Genomic DNA, 18,090 nt, shown 5'->3' on the forward strand with positions numbered 1-18,090 from the left:
GGGCCTACTGCCAGCCGGCGAGCAGCGGGCAGTAGCAGAAGCGGCGCCCGGGCGGAAGTGAGGCCTGGGCGGGGACCGACTACCAGAAGTGGTCGAAGTGAAGGTCAAATCGGGAAACATCGGTGAAAAGCCTGGGGAGCCTCACGAACCACCTGCGATCTGTGAGTGTGATCGCGCTGCGGCATAGCATTGCGGGAAGGGGCGGCACAAAAGGGAAACGGGCTCCGCAACGCGAGTGATGGCGCCACCATTTCACAAGACTGCAGCATCCCGGGCAAAATACCCTTTGGAAGGCGGACGCTAGACACCCGCGTTGAAGACTCCGCGGGTGTCACAGAGCGGAAGAACATAAGGCACGGTGGCTGAGAACGTGGCACACACCCCCAGTTGAGCGCCTCAACATATCGCCCACACAAGATAACACGGGCGCAGTGACCATTGAAATAACTGATGCGCAAACTGAGCACATGTGACCCCCCTTCTGTGTCATTGAGGCAGCACTCGGCCGCGTAGCAGTAGGTGAGGCAGGTCCGATAATGCCTACGACGGGCGTAAGGAGTAGCGAAACGCAGCGTGCCTGCAGACTCCAGCGACTGGCCCACACATCTGTCTGAGTGGGGAAATCAATGGACAAGGTGGTAGTGAGAAACCCCACATCCTCCTTTGGCCAACGGAACTAGAGCCACACGGACCGCGCAGGAGAGCAGTGGGCTTGGTGCATCACGACACCTACACAATACAGGGAAGAATCTGACCTGGTGAGAGAAGCCACTCGAAGGGCTCTAAATGGGACAGAAATTAGTAATGGCTGCACCAACCTGGTAAACGCGAGCGTACTCAGTCTGGCACCTGCCGCTCAACACTTAAGGGTGGGTACACAAGGATCGGACAGCAGCACAGAACCCAAACAAGAGGAGTGTGTGAATAACCCCCCTCCAAATCGAGCGACACACCCCTCGGTGGCGAGAAGAATCCTAGGTCATAATCATGGCGGGCAGGGGATCTAAACATAACTCCACACAAGCCAAGCTTGATAAATTCGCCTATGACAAGCAGAATCCCTCTCTGATGGAACAACGCAAGTCCATGGGGAAAACGGCAGAGAGCGAAGTGGCAAAGAAAGCCACGCTGGACGACGTGCTGAGCGACCTAGCACAGGTGCAGGCGACGGTGGGGGCAACGGCGACAGAAGTTTCCCTTATACGTGCGGACCTCAAAGTGACACCCCCTGCACCCTTGTGAAAATCGGTATTTACCGATTCGGTAAATACCGAATCGGTAATGCCTATTCATTCCTATGGGCTTCAAAGCCCTTATGAATGAATGGGCATTACCGATTCGGTATTTACCGAATCGGTAAATGCCAAAATCATCCGATTCGGTATTCCAGCACATCTGGAATACCTACATGTCCACCCCATAGATTTACCGATTTTTAATTACCGAATCGGTAAAATTCTGTAATTAAAAATCGGTAAATCTGCAAAAGTTCTGAAATGGGGGAGTATTACTGGAATCAAATGCAATCGGTGTAATTTAAGAGGGGCCGACACTTTACATATGTTTTACTCATGTGCAAAACTTGATGGATTAATTTGTGATGTTCAGAAATTTATTGAATACATTCTTTGTAAAAATATTGTTTTGTCACCTGAACTTATATTATTTGGTGTTTCTAAAGATTCAAAAGACATTGAACAAACCAACTTTTTATTTATCATGATGGCTGAATTTCGTGCATGCATATCTCAGGATTGGATTAGTCCAGAATCACCATCTTTCTCTATATGGAGGGGACGTCTCCTAGCTAGATATAAATTTGAATCAGCAATATATGCTACCAAGGGGAAAAAAGGAAACAACTTGGGTTAAAAACTTGGTCACCAATTCAGAAATGGACTGATGAAGTAATGATATAATGAACTTTCTATATTGGTTATTCATGTATTTTCTATTTTCTGATATTCTGTATTGTTTTGCTTTATCTTCTTTTGTATATGCTGTATAACACGCATTTTTAATATCATTTCAAGAAGGAATTATGTTATAATCTGTATAAACTTGCAACTCAAATATCAATAAAAAAAAAAAAAAAATCGGTAAATCTATTTCACCTACATCTGGCCCTAAATCCTTAGTAGAAGATGTGTCGGAGCTGCAAGTGGAAATGGAGAAAATGCAAGATGATAACAAATTACTCAGGGAGAAGCTGGACAACCAATATTAGGAGTTCCGGAGTCGGAAGCTACAGGAGCTATGGACCTCTATGTGGAGGATTTGATTAAAAACCAGCTCAATCCCAAGGGACTCTCACACTTCTTCTCTGTGGAAAGGGTCCATAGGGTGCCAGGAGGGAAGCCGCAGCCGGGGGCCCCACCGAGGCCAATACTAGCGCGACTCTTTAACTTTCGCGACCGGGACGCCATCTTGCAGGCAGCCAGAGTGGCACCGGCCATCCAAATTCAGAACTCCGGGATATCCTTTTTCCCGGACTACACGGCGGAAGTGTCGCAGAGAAGGAGGACATTTCTTGAAGTTAAAAAGACGCTGCGAGAAAAAGAGCTGCCCTACTCAATGCTGTTTCCAGCCCGACTTCGGGTGGTCGCTGACAAAAAGGTCTGGTTCTTCGACAACCCAGATGCAGCCAGGGACTGGCTCGAGGGATTGCGCACCGCGGGACCTCCACGCAGAATGCACAGAACAAACCACGGACACCGCGACGACAGCCGGACCGAGTCACAGACATCAGGCAGAGGAGGCGTGGGCAGTTCACCGACACAAGAACTAACTGAGGCCGACGGAGGAGAATAACTCGGAGCACCCGGTGCAACAATGGACGCTGACTTTTTCTACTTGAACTAATTGCTCAATGGTCGCGATTGGACGCTGGTCTCTGTCACCCGGAAGAGTGCAGGGATGCCGCCTGCCTGGGGAGATACTCTCCCCCAACACGCAAGTACTCTGGTTTTGGGATGGGTTAAGCGCTCTGCTCAGTTGGGGAGGCGGGCAGTAGAAGGTCCGTTAAGCAGGGAGGCAGGGAGGGGGGAGAAGGGGGATTGTTTAGTAGTTGTTAGAAATCCACATGTAGGGTCAAGATATAATGTTATACATTTACACTGCATAGATGTCAGGAAGAAACGAAGAGCCTGGGCCGCAAGGCACGACAGGCGCACACTCGAATACATGACTATCTATGGCAGACTGTCTGATACGTAGTGCGGAAGGGGACGAGTCGGAATCACAGGGCGCCCCTCTCCAAATGCTGACATAGAATGTGAGAGGTCTGGGGGATAAGGTAAAGCGCGGCCTGGTACTTTCCGCACTGAAGAGACAGAGGCCATCCTAGCACTCCTACAAGAGACACATTTAACGGGAGGGGCATCCAAGGCTCTTGACTGGAGAAGATACAGAATGATAGTACATTCGGAGTTCACTTCTGGCTCTCGAGGTACTGGCATTTTAATCAAGAAGTCCTCACAATTCATATCATTAGGCACTAAGACTGATGAGCAGGGATGTTTTGTGGCTCTACAGGGACAATGGGAGGGACGACTCATCAACGTGGTCTCGTTGTACATCCCCCTGGCGCTTCACTCGGTGAAGCTTCCAACCTTGGGTGAATTTCTCCTGACCCTTCAGGAGGGAGATGTTATACTTGGGGGGGACTTTAATGCCACAATAGACACCCAGCTCGACAAGTTCCCGGCAACGGCCCCAACTGGGGGACCCTCCCGCTTCCAACGATTCTTGACGGCTATGGGCCTAATGGATATATGGCGACATGCACACCCTCAAGAGAGACAATACACCTTCCACTCCACTGTCCACAACAGTTTGTCGAGAATCAACTATTTCCTAGCGCTGGACGATGGCATACAACACGTAGACACCATAGACATCCACCCTAGAGGTATATCAGACCACTCTCCAGTAACCTTGACAGTCTCCACCCAAGAGAAATTGCGTAACAGGATCTATCCCATACAAGCTTCATATCTTAAGGTCCCCAAGGTCAGGAAGGCACTCAAAACGGCGACAACACATACTCTTCACCGAAAATGTCACATCGGTGCGATCCTCCGCGATTCTATGGGAGGCATATAAGGCGGTGTTAAGGGGACAGGCCATAAATTCGATCACGGGCTACAGAAGGGAAAAAGCATCTGAACTGGCTAGGCTAGAATTGGCACTGCGAGATGCGACAGTAACTCACGAGGCACACCCCACACCTGACACGTCCCATACACTACACCTCCAACAACAAATGTACACAGAACATTTGCGACATCCAGTGAAGGGGCAAATAACTGACACACAGAACAGGATTTATGATATAGGGGATAAGGCGGGTAGGATGTTGGCCTGGCTGGATAGGAAGGGGGGGAGCTCCAGGGGTATCCAACAAGTGAGAGACAAACGTGGTGTGGTTCACACAAGCCCTGAACAGATAGTGGAGGCACTCGCGGTTCACTTCGAGGGGGTCTACACTCCAGAAAGGGAGGTATCAGCTGAAATGGCCAGGGCTGCTCTAGAACCTTTCCAGACTCCGACGCTGCAGCCAGAGGCATCAGCAGAGTTAGAAGCTGATACAACTACAGAAGAGATACAAATGGCTATACGAGCAAAATAGCCCGGTAAGGCACTTGGACCAAATGGCATCCCAATAGAGTGGTACCAGGCCACGCCGGAGATGCTGAGTAAGCACTTACTAGCTAGATATAAGGAATGTTTGGAGAAGGGCGAACTTCCACTGGATCAAAGAGTAGCAACCATAGTAGCAATCCCCAAACCTGGGAAACCGCCAGAAGATTGCACTTCTTACCGCCCCATTTCCCTGCTTAACGCAGAGTCAAAATCTTGGCCAAAATCCTATCTACCCGATTGATGGCACATCTACCCGACCTCATACATCTCAACCAGTCCGGGTTTATGCCGCACAGAAATACGGCGCTGAATTTACGCCTGGTGCACGGGGTGTTGGCAAGGGCGGGATCGATCCCCGAACCAGCGGTAATACTGGCACTCGATGCAAAGATGGCTTTCGACCTAGTGGAATGGAACTACCTGTTCGAGGTCCTGACATATCTGGGTTTCGGTTCATAGCATGGGGCAGGCTGCTGTACACAAAACCGGTAGCACATGTGGTAGCAAATGGTCACATTTCGCGAACATTCCCTTTGGGGAGGGGCACCAGTCAAGGATGCCCCTTGTCGCCATTACTCTTCGCAATCGCTTTGGAACCCTTGGCAAACTTGAGCCGGTCGACACCACTACTGAAAGGGATACCCTGGGAGGAGGGGTGGGAAGACCGCCTCTCACTTTATGCGGACGACATGCTGGTGTACCTAATGGAACAAGAACGTGGTGTTCCAGCGCTCCTGACACTATGTGATGAGCATGGTAAAGTCTCGGGATACACGCTGAACTGGACTAAATCGGAGATGTATGTTCTGAGAGGCCCGGTCCCGGCGTTGAGCGCAGACTGCCCCTTAAGGGCAGGTGGCTCTTCCTTTAAGTATTTGGGCATCCATGTTACCATGGACCCAACGGAATTTATGAAGACAAATTTGGTGCCACCCATGGAACGGCTTAAGCAAGACGTTAAATTTTGGGCCGGGCTGCCCCTAACGATGCTGGGAAAAGCAGCACTTTATAAAATGATGTCATTGCCCCGTTTTTTATACGTTCTAGAAAATACGCCGTACCTGGTGGCGCCAGGATACTTCAGGAAAGTATCGGCATTGGTGTCTGGTCTTCTATGGAGTAATCGCCCGGCATGCATTGTACAGGCTAAAATGCACAGGGGATGGTTTGACGGGGGGATCGCACTGCCGAATCTAAAACTGTATTATTGGGCAGCGCAACTGAAACCCAAAAACCAATGGATTCATGCTCCACAGGACGACCCAGCATTCCAGTCAGACAGGGCGCAGCTCGGAACAAATAGTCTGCTGGCCCTGCTATATGACCAACGGATGGTGGGCAAAGTGGTGGGACCCACGGGACTTACCACAGCGCTATGGCATGCAGCGCTGGCGGTGCTAGGTTGGAAAGGGAGAATAACCAAACTCACATCACTGTGGGACTCTCGGGAACTGGGAAACCTGACGCACAGCAAGGGCTTCTCTCACTGGGATACTATACAGATATCTACGGTGGGAGACTTATGGGAAAAAGGAGCGGTAATTCCATTTGACCGACTAAGGGCACAGTATGACCTGGGGATACAGGAGTCGTTCCGCTATGTTCAGATACGTCACGCACTGCTTACAGCCATCTCCCCTGAGACGGAAGTACCAGAGGCCTCCCCGCTTGAAGATCGCCTCCTTACGGACTACATGACTGAGAGAGCGATGTCACTCATATACCGTAAGTTAAATAACAACTTGCCGGACCCCATGATTAAACTGAAAGACAAGTGGGAGGGTGACATAGATGTTATGGATGTACATAAATGGAATGAAGCACTGGCGTCGCCAAAAGAAGTTGGCATCTCTGCTAAATTAAGGCTCGTACAGCTTAAAATTTTGCATAGAGTATATTATACGAGATTGACGTTACATCTCATACACCCGGCACAGCATCCCTACTGTCTTCGTGGTTGTGGGGAGGAGGGTACATTCTTCCACACGATATGGGACTGCCCGCGCATTCAGGAATACTGGAAGCAAATAATGCGCACAATATCACAGACCTTGGAGACCTTCCTGGTCCCGAGCCACGAAAGTGCTTACTGAATGTGTGGGGACCCAACGATTTGTCCAGACATGGCCAACAGTGGATAACTTTAGGCATGATAATCGCCAAAAGGGATATAGCGCAGAAGTGGGGGGCGGTGGAGGTACCAACGAAAACACAATGGTGTATGAACATGGACAGAATGATGATAACAGAAAGGGCAGTATACATTAGCCTGGCCTGTCCAGGGAAATGGAATAGGATTTGGACCCCATGGAATGTGTACAGAGGGAATATCTGTGAACCCCTATCGGAGGATGACCCACTAACATCAGATGAGGAAGGGGAGGACGACTAACGGAATCTGAAGGTGGAAAGAGGGGGGGAGGCAGCGGGACACGGGGGAGAACTGAGGACTTAGATGACAAGGAATTGAGGGACCAATAGGGCGAGGCCCCAGAAGAATCACATGCACGCGAGCACACACATTCCCAGAACTTGTGACTGTGGCCAGACCTAAGGGAGTAAGTGCAGGTATACTCAATGGTAACGCTCAATGACACAGCTAGTGCGCAATTAATTAATTATGGATGACCGCAATGTGATTTCTTTGTGTTTTGCGTTGTTTATTGTTATAAAATAGAAAACCAAACCTACATAGATCAGCAAGCTATTGCGAATTGTGTACCTTTACTGTATTGCGAAGTTGCCGAACCCAGAAAATGGCGGCCAGTATGAGGTGATATCCTGTTGATCTACATTTGTCTGGATAAGATTGCGGCCGGCCCCCTGGGTTGTAGGCCAAAAGCAGTGTGAAACTGTAAGGTGCAATAAAGGTTTTTTTTTAAAAAAAAAGCATATCTCGATGTGTCTGTCAACTACAGCCTTCGATGTACTCTGCGGACAGCAGGGTTCACAACTTGAACTCACCTTTGCACGTATACTATGGACAATAAGGAATTCAACCTTGATTAATTTAATGCAGAGACAATTGTATTGTATGTGTTCAGATTTTTTCAGATAGAATGATGTTTGCACATCACGCATTCCAGTAAACAAGAGACATTATACCACTGCGACCCCCCCGAACCATGAATCATCACAGGGTACACACACGCTGACTTCTTTCAATACCACTAAATCACTGCACCACAATTCATATCCCCATAGTCTTACTAAAGCAGAAATCCCCAGGCAAAAACATTGCTCCCAGTACAGCCCCCCTACATTACGCATTATCGCAGGGTGCGTACAAGCTCAGTGCCAGAGATACTAGTAACTCAGTACACCAAAAATGATTATTATGTGGCCTTACTAAGGCACCGTTCACAACACAAAAAACATTACTATCAGTACCGCCTGCCCGGACCACGCATCATCACAGGAACCACAGAACCTTCTTGTTTTAGATACCACTAACTCAGTAGAAACCAAACTAAGTAGAACACCTATCAAACCCTACACAATATCCCTTTATTATGCTTCCTTGAAAAACGTATTTTATAACACTAATATATTTAGTTGAATAATAAAATGCATGCTGCATACATGTTCGATCTTCCACTTTCACTATGATTTCTGATGATGCACTCCACCTAGACGGTAGGAAATTCAACCTTGATTTATTTACTACAGAGAGAATTATACTGTATGTATTCAGATTTTGTTAAAATAAGTGAAAAAAACAGTGTTCTATAACTGTACTGACTACTACCTTCTATGTACACTGTGCACAGTAGAGTTTTCAACTTGAATTTACCTTTTCATCTACACTACTTACAGCATTAAATTCAGCCTTGATTTATTTAAAGCAGACAAAAAGTAGTACTGTTGCACTGCTAGTATGTGCAAGCACCAACAATAGCTGCATCATATGTACTATGATAACAAACAATGTACAAGATTGCGCCAAAATGTACCTCCACCACCAGCAATAACAAGTTCCTCTGGGGTATCACCTTCAACATCCCCCCAAGACATAGGTCCCCAGTTTGTGAAAGTTACATTGCACTGCGTGAAGAGGAATTGTGTAATTTGTTGTGAGGAGCAATCAGTACACCTAGATTTCACAGCAATTGATAACCATTGATGCTAGGTTTTTTTTCCCCCCTCAAAGTTCATATACTCCAGTAGGCAACAGTGAATGATTTCTGCGCAGCCCGTTCAGACCACGCATCATCGCAGGGTGAGCACACAATAAAGACCAGACGTACCACTAACTCAGTACATCGGAAATAATCGCCACATGCCCTTGTAAAGGCAAAATTTAATTGTCAAAACACATTTTTACAAGTGCGGTCTGCCTGAACCACGCATCATCCCAGGCTCCACACAAACCGCCCCTACGTTAGTCCACCTCAACTTATGAACTCTTTACGATAGAATCTTCTGTGTTTTATTTGACATACAATACTCCTACCGTTGTACAGCAGAAGTCATAAACCGTTAATGATTAAATATCTGTATTTGATATCATGATTACTATTCTACTTCTTACCAACAACAATGTAATAAAATGGAGTCGAGCACACGTACCCGTACCCATTTCAACTATCTATCTGTGTCTGTGTATTTATTGTGTTTGTAAAATTCTGCTCCTCCGTCCTACCACATTATATTGTGCTATAAATAGCGTATGCAACCATCTTACCTGTGACAGTAAGTGTGGGCTATTCCTCCTTTTTTTTCTTTTTTAGCATATTTACATAGTGGAAAATCAACCTAAAACAAATACATTTCATGGCACACATACATTACGTCATTACTCTACAATAACAGGATGTGGACGCAACTCCGAGGCTCGAACACTGATTTCCAGCATCAAGTTCTACAGTGTACCTAAATAACCAAATAAGTATATATATTAGATGCTCTTTATGTGCCAAAAACTGCAACTTGAACCTTTTACAGCCCTGTATTACTACAGCTACAACACTCCACTGAATGTACAACAAAGATTCATAATCGCAGAAATACGTCATGTCCACCATATTTTATGTGTGCAACTATGAACGAATATAGAGTCAGTGATACCCCGTACCTTCCATGTTGTCAAAATTGTGGGACTTTACAGATATAATGACACATTTCTTTTTAAAACTCGGTTGACGTCAACAGTACAAAACGGACACCCGAATCACTTGATTTCTCATATAGCTCACCACGGGACCACGCCCATACCTCCGGAATAATGATTCAGAGCCTCGGGCAGCACTGGCATACGTCAGGCCAGCTCACTCCACTTACGCTTCCAGGAAAACATAACAACGAAACATTGCCCAGATTTAATTGTAGTAATTTCTTAGCTCCGGGTCTAATTGTCAGAACGGTACACCCACACTCTCTCATGGCTGGTATACACCCACTCCACACCCATCCAGCACAGGCATCACAACACACATGACCCTACCAATAGAAAAGACAGGGCACACGTGCTCCACGCCATTTTAGAGTTGCTCCCATCGCAAGCGCTGTGATGGCCCATCCTAGTAATTCAAACGCCTCATGTAGACCTGAACCACCGATTAGGGGGACCCACCACTACGTGTGTAGCCTGTTTGGTCACCAAGTTAGAGGTAAAAGAAGCACTGAGCGGGTGTGGAAACTGCGACGATGATGGGAGCACGAGTGTGTCGTTAGCCATACCGATATGAAGACGCGGCACCATATATGAGACTTCTTAGTGGCAGATCGGGACTGCATGATGCAGAAGGTGTCCTGTCCATGAAAAGGTGAGTAGTCGATGGGCTGCAGCAGACTGGATACAAAAAAGCGACTCAGCGATTTAGACAAACGTAGTCCTATATAGTGTATGAAATGATATGTAAATTTTTTTTCCAATAGCAGGAACGTTTTTATAATCGCTCAAACGTCCGGAATATAAACTATACAAATAGTTCTTTTAAATGTGGGAGGGAAACTGTGTGAAATGCCGATGTTATTCAACTCCACATTAAGATAGTAACAATTACCAAACATAACATCTTTCTTTTACTATCTTTTAGATGCAGAGCTTCAGGGTGCATTATGTTCCAGCACGTGGTGAAAAACACACTGGTGACAGAAAGTTGAGCTGCGAATCTTCTTTGCAGTCACTCTCTCACTTCCTCTCCCCTTTGACAAAAAAATTACACACAATGTTAACTTACTTTTTATCTTACAGGTTGTGTTTCACAAATTGGCGTCCCCTCCCCCACACCTCTAAAACTCAACGTTCAAGGATTCTGCGATGATGCGTGGCCATCATAACAACGTTTGAGAAGACTGCTACAACACATGGTGCACCCTCTTTGAATCAAGCCAATGGCACAAGGTGAGCAAAAAAGCTTCTTTCCGAAAGAACGACAAGTCATCCGTGAAAGGAGAGAGTGGGTAGTGTGCAGCAGCTTTACTGCGTAGGAATGTACAATTACTTCCGAGCAGGAACAATAGATAGATTACAACAGTCTGAGAGGCAAATCTGCAAGCCCCTTTTGCCACTTTTGTATGTGCTATACTATGACTAACTCTATATACTATCTTTCAGATCACTAAACTGGAGGGTCCACAATGAACCAGCACATACTTGGAAACACAACCAAGGCAAAAGGTGAGCTACTACTATTTTCTCCACTATTAACTGCTCCATCTATAACTTTCACTCTCTCTCAGTTTTAATGTACTTTTCTCTCTCTTTCTCTCTCTCCCTCTCACAACATTTCTCTTTCTCTTTTAAAGTTATTGATGCTGTTGTCCACTCTGCCGTGACCAACTAAAGCTGAGTTCAAGTTGTGAACTCTGTTGACCACAGTGTTTACACAAGGTAAGCAGAGCTACCTAGATATACAATGCCTCTGATTAAATGCATTAGAAATGAAAGACCTTATTTACAACCCCTTTGCGACACTTTTGCATCACTTTCAAAATGAGAAAAGTAACACAAAACTGGCACAAGAGTCTTGTAAAAATGCCCTAAAGAATAGTGCCCTGCATAATCACTTGATCTCTCACCTAATTCTGTCTCATCTCTGAATCATTTTAAAGACCTGTTGATCTGTAATGTAAATGTGATGCAGTAGGCTCTTCTATACAGACACCGCTTGAACGCAAGCCTATAAGGCAAGTGAAATGTATCAGGCACACTGCACACGTTAAAAGAAGGAAATATCTTCAACTGTTAATTTGACTTGCAATGTTTGACCCCATTTAGTCACATCGATCTAATTTTAAACACTAATTTTCTTTTTTGTTCTGCAGATTACCTACCGTACATCTATTGGACTCTATATCACATTTTGTTTATTGTATTATTTTGTTAAAGTTATGTTTCTAGTTATTTATTGTATTGTTATCTTTAAGTTACATTTCCAGTTATTTACCGTTTTAATAAAAGTTAATTCTAAAAAAGTATATAAGTCTTTTATTTTTGGTGGGGGGGTGTAAGCGGTTCCCAATAGAAATGATATTTATAATTTGAAGTATAATTCTGAGGCTAACTCTTTGCCAGATCTTTACCAGAGTCTATACCTACGATTAACGGTTCCTATGGAAAAGTTTAAAAACTCCAGCACAGTAACTTTTTTCCATTACCAACATAGTGTGGTGAACTTCTAACCTCTGTGCTCATTTAAGTGCTCCATGAACTGTTACTATGGTAACAGGCAGAACGCCATTTGATGGTAGGGTTGAAAGGTACTGGCTGTACAAAAACTGTTACATTAACCCTTGATCCTCTACAAGACCATAAAGGAAAGCAAAGTAAAACAAAACACTGTGTACCAGATTTACAACCCCCTTGCACCACTTTCGCGTCCAAGCCCCCCCCCAACAAAATTAGAAGTGTGTGGGCCTCAACGACCCCCCTCAAGCCCCGGGAACCACCACCCCCAGAAATGTGTGTATTGTGGGAGACAGACTGCTTGACCCCATGCCTAGAGCCCTGGAGAGCCCTGGAGACCGCAACGCCCAACGGCTCATGCAGTGTCCCGGGGTGCCTACCCCTGGGACACTGCTGTTTGCTTTGAGAGGGCGGGAGTCTCACGGCTCCTGCCCTCCCATAGCAAACTGGGGGCCATATTATCAAGAAAGGGAGATACATTATCAACGCTTTTATTGGCAGGAAACTTCAGCTAAAGCGGCGATAATGGGCTTGATAATATGCCCTTGAGAATTCCAATAGAAGCCCATGTTCGACCAGAACATGGGCTTCTATTGGAATTCACAAGGCCATTTTATCAAGCCCATTATCACCGCTTTAGCTGCAGTTTCCTGCCAATAAAAGTGGCAAAAATGTATCGCCTTTTCTTGATAATATGGCTCTTAGTTTGCATTTTGAAAGACAGAGCAGAGAAATCTGTTCTCACTTTCAAAATAAAAAGCAGATTGCATTTCCACATACAAGTTAGCATCTCTCCTTTTGGAAAAGCAATTCCGACTCCAGAAGAATGCGGGAAGCCGGCGAGACCTGGGGGGCATTGTAGCTCCCCTCACGGTCCCCAACATTTTTTATAAGACCCGAGGGATAGGGTTCCCGGAGATATTAGAAATTACTGATACAGTCTATTTTTTATGGTAAAATTACAAGTCGCACACCCAACGCAGCGCTCAGTGCGGCCCCCTAGTGTGCACGCGCTGGATGCATGACGCGTTTGGGAGCCGGCATTACTTTTCCACATCATGAGCTACTAACATACAACTCCCCATGTGGAAAAGATTTTGATTTTGAAAGAGAAAACAAAATTTCCTTCCTATGGGAGGGTGAGATGGACACCCTGGAACACTGCAGGAACCGGCCCTCCCACAATACATAAAGCCCCGGGGAGTAGTGGTCCCCGGGGCTTTCGAGACCTTACAGTCCCCCCTTTCTAGCCATGCTTTTTTTTGTAGCCCCAATGGGTAATGGGGCCCTCGAGTGCCCCAGGAGGGGAGCCAAGTAGTCCCCCTCCCACAGTATATAAATCCCCGACGGGTGATGGTTCCTGCGGCTTTCAGGACCTTCTACCCTTCCCCCCACCATTTCTTTTCTTTTTAGCCCCGGGCGCTGACAATCCCCGAGGCTGGGCGTTCCCTCTGGGCCCCACATAACATTTCATATTTTGCCCCCGGAATGTAACCCCCTGGAGACGAATTATTTTAAAAAAACCTCCTTTTTATTTTATTTATTTTACGACACAGTCCAGGCATCCTACTGCATCCCGTTTTTAACAAAATAAATAATGTGGGCCCTGGGGGTCCTTCTAGGACTCCCTAAGCAGGTCTACAGGGTAAAATAATTTCTACCCTGCCCTCTTTCTCCATTTTGAACACATATTCCACTGACTTCCTCAGTCTCGCTTCTACCGAGGCACAAAATGGTTGTCAACAGTTCCTGGTTTTCAAATGTTTACAACCACTTGACAGCCAGTTATCATTGAGCACGTGATCGGGACGGTGCACTTATGCTACGATGCCAATCCTCGCACAATTTGCGGATCCACTGCGCCCATAGATATATGAATGACTTTAACTGTAATTTTCTCAGGAACTACTGAACAGATTGACACCATAACAGCAAAAGGCACAAGTCGGAACTGAGGACTACCTCTCTGCCGAATTTGGTGTAATTCCGTTCAGCCGTTCAGGCTGTAGCCGTGGCTAAAGGTCCGATGGGAAATTGCATGGGGAAAACACGTTTTAGGACCCCCCTTTTTTTGCAGCCCCCGCTTGACCAATCACCCCTAAACTTTCAGGGAAGGAGCAGAACTGAGCTGGCCTGAATTTTGGAAAATATCAAGCAGATTTATAAATCAACGCCAAAGTTATTGGTAATAGAATGTTTTCCTATGGATAATATGTTCTTACTATAACTACCTACTGGAGACCGCAGTGCAGTGCGGGGGCGCAAGTTATAGTTAGTTCAGCTAACTATAACAGCTGAATTTCTCTGGTTTTGTGCCTGTGAAATGTCAGCCTAACTATAACGTCCCTGAAACCTGTGTTTTTTTCAGTGAATTTCTAAGGTTTTTTAAATGCTAATTGTTAACTATAACGTCCCTGAAACCTGTGTTTTTTTAGTGAGTTTCTATGTTTTTTTGAAAGCGAATTGCTAACCATACCATCACTGAAATCTGTGTTTTTGTATGAATGTCTAAGGTTTTTTCAATGCTAATTTCAAACTGTGCCTACATAGGTAGGACATGTGCAGAAAGAGGAATAAAGGCACAGAAAGAATCATGAGAAGTGCAGAAAGAGGCAGGAGAGTTCAGAACGAGAAAGAAAGGTGCAGAATTAAGCAAAAGAAATGCAGAAAGAGGCAAGAGAAACACAGAAAGAGGAAGAGAGGTGCCGAAAGAAGCAAGAGAAGTGCAGAAAGAAGCAACAGAGGTGCAGAAAGATGCTTAATTCAACAGTACCTTTCCACAGACTCACACAAAGTGGAATACTCACCCTCCCCGATGGCACTCTTTACGTTGGAGGGGACTTTAATCTCACCCTGGATGACTCGAGTGACTGCAATCAATCAATCAAATAATTTTTAAAGCCACTACATTCCCGCAAGGGTTTCAAGGCGCTGAGTGTGGGGAGAGGGTGTGCTGTTGCTACTGGTCGAACAGCCAGGTCTTGAGTTGTCTCCTGAAGGTTAGAAGGTCTTTGGTTTTGTCATAGGATGAGGGGGAAGGTGTTCCAGGTCTTGGTGGTGCGGCGGGAGAAGGATTTGCCTCCAGCTGTGGCTCTGCGGATGAGTGGGAGGGTAGCCAGGGAGAGGTCTGCGGAGTGGAGTTTCCTGTTGCGTACGTAGGAGGAGAGTCGCTGCCTCCTGGCCTATGAGCCTCCGGATCTCCCGACTGGCCCACAGGAGAGACTGCTGATGAATTTGTCAGCGCCTTCTTGGGGACGTTGATGGAAGGGGGGTCCTTCATTTCTCCCTGGAGAACTACCCAGCTCCACTCCTTTACCATGATCGCTGGCCTCCCGGACTATGGGATCATGACCATGCCTGTGGACGCCACAGCTGTACCCACTAGATGGCATGGAGAGTATCCGTAGGAGGACGCTGGTGGTGGGAATTCTCATCCCTTTCTCTCTGAGGTTTGTCCTTACTGAGATGAATTGCTGAACCGAGTGAGAGGTGGGCCACGCCCTAGGCTTGGAGCCTGCCCTGAGGTGCGTTGGAAGGCCACTACCTGGCGAACACCACCCTGGAGCACTGAACTGCCCCCTACAGTACTCTCATGTCATGGGGCCCATTATCAGAGCTATAGCCATGTCTGAACTGGGGTGGCAGAGTGGGCTAAAGAACGGTGATGGATTAAACCCAGATCTTTTGACTGGGTGGGAGTGTTTGATTGATTCAGATGCTCCGTCCATCACAGTGGCAGGGTATGCTCAGACGTGAGTCCCTTGCTCACTTTGCCACTGGATTCAAGCAAGCCGGGCTGAAGACTGCTGGAATGCCAGAAACCAGTCCTCGGAAGCTTGTTTCCGGTCCAGGGAAGACATGGCTTGGCAGTTCGGGCTGGACTGTTCCCATGAGGCACAGGGTCAGACTGATTTGCATATAGCCATGTCTGAACTGGGGTGGCAGAGTGGGCTAAAGAACGGTGGTGGATTAAACCCAGATCTTTTGACTGGGTGTGAGTGTTTGATTGATTCAGATGCTCTGTCCATCACCACCCCCTTTTGTAACCGCTTTTGGCCGCCATAAGGTTGACAGGGTATGCTCAGACGTGATTTCCTAGCTCACTTTGCCACTGGATTCGAGCAAGCCGGGCTGAAGATGGCTGGAGTGCCAGAAACCGGTCCTCGGAAGCTTGTTTCCGGTCCAGGGAAGACATGGCTTGGCAGTTCGGGCTGGACAGGCAGAGGGTCAGACTGATTTGCATATAGCCATGTCTACACTGGGGTGGCAGAGTGGGCTAAAGAACGGTGATGGATTAAATCCAGATCTTTTGACTGGGTGGGAGTGTTTGATTGATTCAGATGCTCCGTCCATCACCACCCCCTTTTGTACAGCTTTTGGCCGCCATAAGTGTGGCAGGGTATGCTCAGACGTGAGTCCCTTGCTCACTTTGCCACTGGATTCAAGCAAGCCGGGCTGAAGACGGCTGGAATGCCAGAGACCGGTCCTTGGAAGCTTGTTTCCGGTCCAGGGAAGACATGGCTTGGCAGTTCGGGCTGGACAGGCAGAGGGTCAGACTGATTTGCATATAGCCATGTCTGAACTGGGGTGGCAGAGTGGGCTAAAGAACGGTGATGAATTAAACCTAGATCTTTTGACTGGGTGTGAGTGTTTGATTGATTCAGATGCTCCGTCCATCACCACCCCTTTTGTACCGTATTCATACACTACAGCGCCCACTATTGGAAGGTGGCTTGGGAGTACCTGGCCTAGAATGCTACTTTGGTGCAAAGGCCCAAGCAGTGGCTACTAGGTAAAACTATGGGCGAGAATAAATTGATTTGCTACAAACTCAAGGGCCTAGGAATATTGAAATGGCTGCTATTGCCAGAAGGCCCTTCAGGGGTATGTGCAGACCGGCACGCAAAGCGAAGCAATGATGGAATAGATTTATTCAATCACATTGGGGCACACCACCGGACGCCCCTCAATTGCCACAGTGGAAAATTCCTGGGTAGCGAACCCTTATGGATGTCCATGACCCCACACCTTAGCGGGAGGCAGGTTTGACATGCCTCATGACTTCTACCCTGATGAAGACCTACACACCTTTCAAGGGCTGCAGGACAGTACTGAATTGGGAGCTGGTCAATTCCTAAAATATAATGCCTTGATACTCGATATACAGAACATCTTCATCGTGGGACAGGAGGCCCCTACCATTCATAATGGATTATAATGTATACTGATGCATGGATTGGGGTGCAAAGCTGTTTCAGTACTCTCTGCAGCGTTGTAAGTGGCAGATGTGGATCTAGGACTGCTCGGCAAGCCCAGATGGGATGCCTGTTTAAGCACCATCCTGACTCCTAAGCAATGGAGAATGGCACTAGAGCAGGTAAAATGGCGTTCGCGTAATGCTCGCTTGAAGTTTATCCAGTTCAGTTACCTGCATCAATCTTATCTCACCCCTCATCGTCTCCATAGAATGTTCCCGGGAGTGACTCCAGTGTTCCCTAGAAGTAGTCACCATGATGCATCTCTTATCCACATGGTGTGGGATTGCTCCCCATTACTGCAGACATGGGGACAAGTCATGGCGCATATCTCCGAAATCATTAATGTGCGATTACCTACTAATCCCTTACATTGCCTGGAAGGCATTATGAAATGCACGAAAAGCACTAAAGATTACTTAAAACTTTGCCATTGGCCTCTTCAAATGCCTCATAGCAATGTCATGTAAAGCCATGCTGCCACCTTCGGTAGATTGTTGGCTCCAGGTACTACTCAAATGGGCATTGGCTGAGGCTAATGTTATGTCAAGAGAAGCACTC

The sequence above is a fragment of the Lissotriton vulgaris genome, chromosome 11 (assembly GCF_964263255.1).
Source record: "Lissotriton vulgaris chromosome 11, aLisVul1.2, whole genome shotgun sequence".
Lineage (NCBI taxonomy): Eukaryota > Metazoa > Chordata > Amphibia > Caudata > Salamandridae > Lissotriton > Lissotriton vulgaris.